Source organism: Crassostrea angulata, chromosome 5 (assembly GCF_025612915.1).
Source record: "Crassostrea angulata isolate pt1a10 chromosome 5, ASM2561291v2, whole genome shotgun sequence".
Lineage (NCBI taxonomy): Eukaryota > Metazoa > Mollusca > Bivalvia > Ostreida > Ostreidae > Magallana > Magallana angulata.
In genome coordinates, this window is record NC_069115.1 from 21,244,151 (window position 1) to 21,256,094 (window position 11,944).

Here is an 11,944-nt window from a genome sequence, read left to right on the forward strand (position 1 = left end):
GACACCGAAAATTCAAGCCCCCATGCAGGGTAGGAGCCTTTGTTGTTTTTTAGCCCGATGTTTGAAATCCAATTATAAAGAATATGTAATTTTTAGTGCCCCATATCTCAAAAACTATAGATGACCACATGAACATATTTTTACGGTCATTTAAAAGTAAAAACATCATTTAAAAATACACAATCACTCATATTTTTCTTTATCAAAATGATTGAAAATTACGTTTAATTCTGCTGCTTTTTTAAGTTTACGAACAAAATCTTTTATAAAGGTACGCGGTTAAAATTCATTATTCTTCAAAACATTTAATCAATTCATAAGATGACTAATGATATAATAAATAATTAGGTAAATAAATCAATGAACTTTAATTCATAAAAGGAGAAACCGAAAATCAAAAATAAATAACCAACCTAAGTGCGCGCATTTACGACTTTTTTACTTGCTAGTTGATTAGAAGAACAAGCTTATATTTAAAAGAAGTCAGCTCATCACAATATATGTGTTGGTTGGGGTTTTTTTTTGGGGGGGGGGGGGGGTGTTTTGTTTTTTTAATTACCTTTGTTTAATTGTTCGAAGAAATAATATGGTACACAAGTAAATCTTTATTGCAAAAATATGAAACAAAATAGTATAAATTTTTTAGGTAACTGAATCGTATATCTTGATTTATATGGCATCGTTTTCAAAATTGTATATTTATAAATCACGTTGCAAACTTAAAAGTGGAAAAATTAGCAAATAGTGAGTGACAATATAAACATAAAGTTAGTTCAGACTCCATTTCACATTTTCCAAAGTAACCAGCAAAGATACCGACATTGTTCTGGTTGTGAAGACATTTCATTGTTTTTTAAAATGTTTACATCATAATATCTCGTGTTTCGTAGAAATGTGCTTAAACATATGAATATGCGTAACTTTAAAACGAAATGGTAAACACTAACTTTACAAATGCTTTTAATAAATTAAAATACCCCTTACCCATGATCTAGAACCCCATCAATCAAAGTAAAACTAAAACATTTCAGTTTCTCATCATATCATTGCATCCTGTCTCCCGTTTGATATTTAGAAGAAGAAATAAATATATAATTTTTTTAAGATCGTCAATTCTAACGGTATTAATTTAAAATTGATAGCCTTTTAGACAAAGCGAGTAATACGTTTCCACTTTTTATTCCCTTCCTCTTCAAAATTAAGTCAAGATTGGTCAGTTAGTTCCCTGGGAGAAGCTTATACATTGATGGTAAAACATTGGAAAATTAAATTTCCAAACCGGCGTATTTTAACTCAAATGTGTTCTCACGTGTTCATAACGTCGAAGTCAAAACTGTAGATAAGCATCGATTAGATGAAAAGGATTCGAGGTATTCTGAAATCCGTGAAAAAGGTGTTCCAAAAAGGGGTGAGAACAGGTGAAATAAACGATGATGACACATGCATGTTATGAAGGCGCATGCCTAAGTTCATATTTGGGGTTGAAAAACCATTATTTTATTCTGTGTATTAATAAATTCTATAATTATCCTTTTCTGTAAGAAATTAATATCATATCAGTTATTGCAAATTATTGTCACGAATGGTCCGCAATAAACATGGCCGGAAAGTAAAAATGGGGGAAAATCCACTATATAGTAGGTTTTCCGTGGGGGTAATCTGGCTATAAAAAGGGGGAAAACACACTATATAGTCAGCTTTCCGTGGGGGAAAAACTGCTATATAGCCATTTTTCCGGGGGGAAAAACTGCTATATAGCCATTTTTCCGGGGGGAAAGATGGCTAGGGGGAAAAGGCACTATATAACACCGGTAAAGGACATGTATTGCTTGTGGCAGTTGTGCTATACTCTCATTTGTTATAATAGGTAAAACTACATATTGATATAAAATGAAAGTTTCCAATTACACTGTACATAGCTTCTATCACGCATTTTGACCCGTGCGATAGTTTAAAACAATTTTCAAAGCATTTAATGTAATTCAACCGATCATTTTTGAAATTTAATTTTTTGGATCCCCGCCTGATACGTCCGCCTCCATGGACATTAGAATTACATGTACGTTGACCATATGTACACATTAACTTAATCGGCTATGTTATGGGACAATAACATTTTTTATCAATGTTTTTGCAGGATATGTAACGAATAACAGCCTATTTGTGGGTTTTTGCACTGATTATTTGAGATAATTTGCCGCCATCTTTTATGCATTCCACACACCACTCACAGTTTCTTTATTTGGTGTTCTGTGTGTATGGCGACAAATTGGTAAATTTGCACCACTCACCCCTTGTAGCTTCATCCTGATTACATTTTATCTGGCTAAGTGTAATGTAGTAGTATATTAAATACACACATCTTTGTTTGCAGTGCTTATTTACATCTTTAGAGATTTACTTACAAAAAAAGGAAACATTTATATGACTTATATGTAATTATTGTCAATATTGGTGCGGTGGGGGGAACTACAGAGAAACTTAACTTGGCTGTGAAACATATGCTTTTACTCTTTCTTGTTGATATATCAATGAATGAATTATAACAAAATATATGTACAACAATTAATTTTGAAATATTCATGCACAATCAAATAAAAGGTTTTACTGTTCTCTGCACAAGAAATCGGCAATGTGAACAAATTGGCACCCTATCATCCCTACCTTTAATTGTAGAGAGTAGGTATCCTTCTATATTGAAAACAATTCCAAATGTAAGACTCATAATAAGTTGTTTACTGAGGAAAAGGAAAAAAAATGTATTTATCAATAATTCTGTATGATGTGATAATATCTCAATGATTTGTTTATAATCATAGTACTAGTGTATTACTTTATGCATACATAAAAACGATAAGTAATGCTTATATTTATTAGTGAAACAGGACAGATTATTTATATTTAGATTATTTAGATACATGTACTAATCTTCTTGCGGGGATCTAGAAAGGAGGGGGCCAGGGGATCTGGACCCCCTCCTCGGGAAAATTGGAGCTTATTAATTTTACATAGTAATTTTTTTTAAAATTGGCCTAGGATCTCCTACAGAAAAAATTAGCTACGCTTATGAAGTTCTCTACCATAACCGCAGTTTTACACAAAAGGGGTGAATACACCCGGGTTTTAAACTATTATTGGTGGTGAAATACCTTGGGGTTCAAACGCATTAGGTTGAAATGCACCAGGGCAAACAAAATCACTTAGATCCGCGAAGCACACTGCATTATTACTAGTCTACTCAGATATTCTGTGTAAAAGTAAATACAAATAATTATTTAGTTAGGTAGGGAGAAGTGAACATAGCATTTATTTGTATATAAGAGCATGTACGTATGATTTTTATTTAGAACAGTTTGATGTCGCTAGGATACATATTTTCAGATCCTTGATTTGATTGGTTAATTTAGATATTGAATCTCGAATTTCGAATCTCGAATCTCGTATTTCGAATCTCGTATTTCGAATCTCGAATCTCGAATGATCCTTCTCGGCTTTCGTAATAGTTGTCATCTTAACAATTACATTTACATATATCTATGGTGTTCTGATAGGGCCACTTCGACCTAAGTTGCAAAGGCGATAGAGCGAAGGCGTAGGAGCAAATGTGCGAAGATGCGACGACGAAGCGCGAAGATGTGACGCCTAAAGTGCGAAGGCGAAGGAGCGATACTACTATCTTCCTTTCCAACTTTGCACTCTGGCCTTCGCATCTTCGCACTTTTGCATTCGCCTTTTTTTATTGCATTCAGCAAGTCTCTGTCGATTACATAGAATTATTACAGGCACCGTACTCGCCAAGGTTTTCCGATTAATCCAGGCTATTATTGGTACGAATGCGCTAGGCCATCGCGCTTACTATAAATGTTTATAAATATTTTAATGTGTACATGTAACATATATGTTTATTAGTAATGGCTATGGGTCCCCCCCCCGGAAAATTCAATATTAACAATTTTACGCAGTAAATCGGGAGAGGGAGTCCGGATCCTATCCCCCTGGATAATTTAATTTTATTAATTTTATATTTTTTTCCCCAAAATATGCATCGGAACCCTTTAAACGGTGGAGAGCTCCGCAATTATAAAACATAGGTAATCACAGACTACAAAGCTCACCGAGACGAGGCATCACCTTTATGAAGCATCACCTTTATGAGACCACCTTTATCATATTATATGAAAACCATCCTTTATGATCTTGGATATTCATGGATTCTGTTTTGACACAATATTGAATATCATCTGTTAAAAAATTGGTTGATAATCATATGTTCATATGTTTATCAATACAATAATATATAATTAAAATTGCATCCTATCATACTTACAATATATATCATATACTACCATAGAATACCGTAAAAATTGTGAGATATGATATTATAACGATATTATAACGTAAGATATGACATTGTATTGTATTAGACATTATAATTGTATTTGATCTAATAATAGAATATCATAAAACATAATACAATATAGTATTATATGAAACAATATCATATTGCAATAATACATCATAACATTGAAACATATGATATTATATTGTTTAATTAAGCATTGAATCATTATTTTTTTTTAAAGAAGTGGTCTCATAACTGCAAGGGTGTGCATACAAATTGTATAGCGCGCGCTAGCGCGTAATGAAAATTTGTTTGCACTCATCGTTACTCATATATTGCAATATCATATGTAATACTATCATGTGATTAAATAATAAATAAATAATACAATATAATATTATACAATATTGTATCATATTAATCAATACTTTACATAACTATATCATGATACAATATCATATCATAAAATATAAAAACAAGATATGTTTGTAAAACACTTATGCCCACCTCCCTTGGAAACATCCACAAAGAAAATGAACTGCAAATAACTGGAATTTTTCTATGTTCAAGGGGTATAACTCTGTCGAAAATTGCTCGATCGTACCCAATATCGAACGTGACCTTAATAATATCATGATAAACCTGTATACGAAATTTCATTCCAATATGTTGATCCTTTGCGAAGAAAATGAGCGGAAACTGCAAATAACTGGAATTTTTCTACGTCCAAGGGCCATAGCTCTGTCGAAAATTGCTCGATCGTACCCTATTACGAACATGACCTAGATATTATCATGATAAACCTGTATACTAAATTTCATTTCAATATGTTCATCCTCTGCGAAGAAAATGAACGGAAACTGTTAGTGGACAGACTGACAGACCGACAGCAGCAGAGCAATATGCCCTCCCTTCTTCGAAAGGGGGCATAAAACTTGATACAATATTTTATCGCATCATATAACGTTTTACAATATAACATTTTGGTATTATATTGTATCCTATTAAACAATAGTGTTTCAAATCATACAATACTATATCATAGGAATCATGTTACATCATTTAAGAACAACCAAATCTATCTATCAAGCAGGTTTGAGTGAGGTAGGAGATTTCTCTAGCATCCTTGATAATGGAGATCAGGCTCTTCATCTAAAGCAACCCCTGCGTTTCATTTATAATATAGTTACATCAACTATGCAAGCTATCATCTATAAAACATGTGACCTGTTCCAAAAAACTAAACCACATCAAGAATCATAAACCTATGGCTCTGATTCAGCATTCAAGCGTGACAGGTGCATCAGTATCATAAGGCGCACCATCCATACAAGTTTAATGAAGTTAGGACCAGTAGTAACTAAGATATAATCATTAGAGGGCACCTGCAACAAAAACTTTAACCAGCTCTAAAAACCTTAACCTCCTCCAGGATCCAAAGCCTATTCAGCACTCAATCCTGTCTGGTGCATCAGTATCATAAGACACACCATCCATGCAAGTTTGGTGAAGTTAGGACCAGTAGTAACTTAGATATTGCTATTAAAGGGCACCTGCAACAAAAACTTTAATCTGCTCCAAAAATCTTAACCTCCTCCAGCACCTGAAAGTTAGGAACCAGATTTAGTAGGTCCAGATGCATCATCCATGTAATTTTGGTGAAGAGAGGACAAGAAATTATAATAGCTTAGATACAGGAGCTGCAACTAAAACTTTAACCAGCTCCGGACGCCGACGCCGGGGGGATAACATATGCTCCCATTGACTTCATCTGGGTGAGCTAAAAAGGCGAAAGAGCGAAGATTTGAAGGTGAGAGTGCGAAGTTGCAAAGGCGAAGAAGCGATAGTAGTATTACTTCTTCGCTTTCGCAACTTAGCACTTTCGTCTTCGCATCTTCGCGCTTCGCTGTCGCATCTTCTATATTCATCACATTGTTCATGAATTATACTTGCATTGTGGATTTCCACAATACAAACTGCTGGGTACATACAAGTTCATCACTTAGAATTAATGATGAAACCAAAATTATGAAAAGTTTACTTTATAACCAAGCTGAAGTTAGTAGGCACTGACAGCAGCAATTACGCCAGTAGAGGTAAGCGGCCAATAAGGAAAATCGTCAAAGTACAGAGAGTACTCGTACAAAAAATATATTTTACTTTATCCTCGGCATACTTTAGTAAGTTTAGTTAACATCAAGATGATTAATGCTTCAATAGTTTGTATGAGCATTGGTAACTTTTTATACAATAAAGATCGTGTGATCAAAATCAAGCGGGATATAAACCCCTAACATGGGCCCTAACATCTTATCAACGCTTTTAGAAACAAACTTTTATTATAATCGATCAGTGTTTATTACATGTATCTATTAAGATTTACTATACTCGGGTACTCTTCACAAATTTGCTCTAAAAGAATAAAGTCTATTCATAATCACAAAACAACATTACAACAAATGTTTAGAATATTGATGTTCATGTATTACGTAGAAGAAAACAAAACTAACGCAGAATGATTTTTTTAAAAATCACTTTCCCCAAGAAATGTGAATAAGAAGTATTCATATTCCTACGTTACCTGCCCCTTAGTCTTTTCCCATTAAGATATATACATGTATCATTCTTCGATTGACAATTCATTCACCAATGAATATTACTTAGGCCTATATTATTACAACAATTATTCTTTTATGATTATTGTTCGTTAATTATCTCACAATATCCTCATTTCCAAATTTTTCTTTATTTGCGTCATTTCCCGCCGTATGTCGTTGAGAGAGGTAACGTAACTGTTAACAATCAATTTGTTGCAATGTCAGAGTGTTTTGCGTGTGCTTGCTACGGATATATACAGCGATTTATCAACAAGTTCGGTGTTTATAACTTCAAAATCAGTTGAACAGAGTGAAATATTAAGTAATTTCAAAGTCATATCTTGGATACGGGGTAACCAATTTCTATTCATGTTTACGGGGGGGGGGGGGGTCATTTTTTTATGGGGGTCATTTTTCTTCATGTTTAACATGAAGAAAAATAACCCCTGGGTCTTTTTTCTTCCGAAAAATCCAATTATTCTTCAGCTAGGGGGGTCATTATTCTACGTAGAAAAATGACCCCCGGTCATTATTCTACGGGGGTCATTTTTCTTCATTACACCGGTCAATAGACTGCGATCTATTGGACAGGCAACGTATTTTATCAAAAAAAGTTTAATTGCTTCAAGATTAAAAGATAACTTTATGTTTATTTTACTATTGCTTTTAGGTCATCTTATTATTGATTAACAATAATCTGAATGCATAATAGTATGAAAACCTGAAACTTATAAATGTGAATACAAAATAATAAAAACGGAATTAGGTAAGAAAACAATTATTTAATGCCTGAACAGTCAATAGACCCGAATCTTTTCCCTTGGTGCAGGGAACAGCTCAGTATGATCTATTGCCCTCGGCCGTTGGCCTCGGGCAATAGATCATACTGAGTACTGAGCTGTTCCCTGAACCTCGGGAAGATATTCGGGTCTATTGACTGCTCAAGCATTAAATAATTGTATAATATTAACTGTCTCTTTTAAGTATCTAAAACGTTTTTTAACAGACGGAGGCATTATTCTCGACGGAGGCATATGTATGGTTTTGAACGGCTTCGTCGAATCCTGTCAATCATAGAAAGTGACATTAAAAGAGATTTAATTTGAACTTAAAGTCTTAGGTTTTTAAGTATAACGTTATATTCATCCTAAAAATTACATTGAATGAAAATGTTACTGAAAATCGAGACCGATTAAACATAGGCCTACTGATATTGATGCACAATCATAAAATTAATTTGTGATTTTCTTTCTAAAGTCAAGTTATATTATTGATACAAGGTTCTTAACAATAAAAATGATGACACGTTAGACAAATTTAGACGAATTTGCAATTCAAACTGATCTGATAGATACCCTTTATAATTTTTTAATACTACTTACAGAATTGTCCCTTGAGAATGTAATTTATTATCATACATGTACATGTAAAATGATATTGAAAACAAAAACGCATTAACTTTTGTTAAGAACCTCTTAAAGTTATTTCAATTGAATAGACTTCGCAATAACAAAGAGCGACTAGATAACACATATTTTTTGGACTTCCTTACCACTGGAAATGAGATATTGAGAATTCTATATTGAGCACATTTCACAAGTCATATGCTTCAACCAATATAATGCCGAGTTAAGACCCGCTTTAAAAGAGAAAAATATTATTTAACCATGGTGCATATTTAAAAAACTGTGTATAAATAAAACAATTCAGGTCAATAATTAAACATTACACATGTATTATACAGATAATTTGGTATTCTATAAGATTTGCATATGTATTTGACACTGAATCTTTGCGCTGGTATTTCAGAAAAACATACAGTCATACTATATACCATTTATTAGTTTCCATTAGATGTTTATTGGTTTGTATAATTTGATTTTGATATTAAGTGCTTTTTGTTTGAATTGTTGAAGGAAAAGGAATATCATTCAAAGATTTTAACCTTCACATAATGGTTATGTATGTGTCTTTGTACATACTGAAACAAGAATCAATTAAATCTTAAATACTTGAAGAAAAAAAAATTGCTGTAGCTAGTTCCTCTATAGTTGACCATATTTTGACAATGCTACATACACCTGTACATACCAAAGTAATAGAAACAATTTTAAGCTTCAACAGTGCTGCGTTGTCAAGGACTTATGCCAAAGCTAATATAAAGTCTAAAGTTTACACCTCTAGTTACGCCGCTTTATGAAATGCAAAGTTTCGATCGTGTAAATCCTTGGACTGTGACGCGGGCCTCTGTGTTATATCTGGTTGGAATTTAACAGGTAAATAAAACCAACTTTGCACAAGACGACGTCATAGCGAGCCCGTTTTCTATTGACAATCCGCATTCTATTGCCTCCGCGCACATTGAATTATCTCTGGTAATCCTGACATATTGAAGTTCTGTGATTTTAAAATAATCACCGCATTCTTTAACCCTGGGGAGGATGGAAGGACTTGTGTGGAGGATTTTACTGCTGTCAAAGGTTAAATTTATCATATATATATATATTTATTAAATATAATAATTATAGTTGATGGACTAGTTTATGAATTACATGTATACATGTGATACCTTATTAGTTTTTTTAATGCTTGATTAGCCTTCTCTGCATATATCTTCATTTGATCAATTTTATTTTCACGAATTTTGTTTATTTTAAAACGCAACTTGATATAATTCATTTGATAATCCAAACACTATCTGTTGCAATGGCAATTGAAGACTAGACATTGGCTGATATTTCCTGAAATACTCGAATGATTTTCAAGCATGTGCTTAGGTCGATTTAATGCCGAGAATACGACTACATTCAACTTTTAATGGTTATCATAGTAAAAAAAAAGACACATTAAGAGAAAATAGTTTTAATAACGGGATTTTTTTTAAAACAGATCTAACGTTTATCATTAACTTGTTCTTTAAGAAGGAATATTTTAAAGTGTAGTTGTACAGATGCATCAGTAATCTCCATTTAATATCGTTTTTGGAAGGTTTCAGCCATCACATTTTGTGAACAATCTGCCTTGACAGTAAGATACGTTGAACAATGTCCAACAGACTTCAGATCGTGGGAAATTGCGTCCAAAAAGATGAACTGTGAATCCATTGAACAACGTTGCTCAGATTATTTCAACACCGGGCGACATCTGTTCCAGTACCATTGCGTCATCAATGCTTGAAGGAACGCCACTTTAGAAGTGTGCGCCCTTAATAGAACTATATTTGGTACGGTATGAAATCGATTTGTTTGAATTGTAATTTATTTGTCAGTAAAAAATAGTGTTTTAAATACCAATCAATTATTGATTTAATGATAATTTAATTATTTTTGGTGTGATTTTCTAAAATGAAACATTTCTGAAATGTTTAGTTTTACTTAATAATGTTTCTTTAGCATAGTTCATTAATATACAGGTTAAAATTATCTATGCGTGGATGTAGATTTTTTTTCGCGAAAAGGGGAGGGTCCGAAGGATAAGTTTGAATGACCGCGAGGGGGAAGGGGTCCGAAAGATGAATATCTTTGCAAGGGGGAGGGGTCCAAGGACAACTATACCGAATTTACTAAGTAAATTTGATAATAATTAATAATAATTTTCCCGGGGGCTAACTCCCTTACCTCGCACATGTCGTGTTATATGATTTTTTTTCAATACTCGTATAGGTTATTGTACGGAATACAGCATCAACGGGAAAGTAATTCAGGAAAATTACGACGCAGGTTGCAGTACAGATGTCCCGCCATGTCCACCACTCTACAACTCAGCAGAGACTTACAAATGTCAGTTTTAATTATTCTAAAAAAGTCCACCATTTAGCAAATAAATTTAGCTCATGCAGTTTAATATTGATTGAAGATATACGATCAACTATACAATGCATTTAAAATTACAATCTGTTTAGATTTTTAATGCACGTCTTGTATAACGTTGATGTACAATGTATTTCACGTCATAATTTGCTAAATTGTTATATATTTTTATTTGAATTCCCATTCTTAATTACTTTTTATGATTTTCTGATAATAATTTATTCTTAAGATCAAACATGCTATGGCCTAGTGAAAAGGAATCGTAAGCTGACAAATTACACTGTTAGAGATTCATATTATCCGAATATGGCTCCAGAAAGGTAATAAAGTATACTAAGTCTAATGAGTGTACATTTACAACATCTGTCACTATTTAATGACATTACTAAATTGATGTCTTGTGATTTGGCTGCAGTGGGTATCATTTAATTTTGATACAATAATGGTATTCATATACTCAAATCTTACAATTAAGCATTAAAAATGAAAAAGGAAAAGAGCGTATGACATCTAATTAACAAGATTAGTTCATGCTTCTGTATTATAAGATACATATATAATATGGAATCCTATTTACCAATTGAATATCAGTTGACTCTCATACTGTTCATGATTATTGAATATTCTGTTATATGTCTGTCAACATTTTTTGTAGGCACTCTAGAAAGTTTGCCTTACCAATCCTAACCTTTCTGCTTGTGATTCTTGTTTTTGGGCATGTATTACAATGAACATTGCATATAATTTGACAGTTTATGCATGAAGATGGAGAACTCATTATTTGCATCTGTATCTTGTGCGCTAATAAAACATTTTTCTTATAGTGACCTTTTATAATCTTTATTTTCAGTGCTTTTTGTTAATTTTGCATATCGTGCGCTTTGGTTGTTATTTTTCATTCATGTTTAGATAAATGTTGATGTGGTAATAAATAATCTTAAATTATGATTTGTGGTTTTGCTTTCATTAATGAAATCCCAAGTTTCGATTTTTTTTTTATTCTGTTTAATGGGTGAAACTAAATGTTATTTCAAACTCAGTGTGTGTGTGTGTATAAATATACACACACACACACACACACACACACACACACACACACACACATATATATATATATATATATATATATATATATATATATATATATATATATATATATACAGATATGTATTCCTGCGAGATAATTTACTGCTCTG

The 11,944-nt window shown here is 32.7% G+C and overlaps 1 pseudogene; it reads left to right on the forward strand.

Moving 5' to 3' along the window:
• The first annotated feature begins 8,793 nt into the window (after positions 1 to 8,793).
• On the forward strand, positions 8,794 to 11,668 carry LOC128185215 (uncharacterized; annotated as a pseudogene).
• Positions 11,669 to 11,944: the final 276 nt, after the last annotated feature.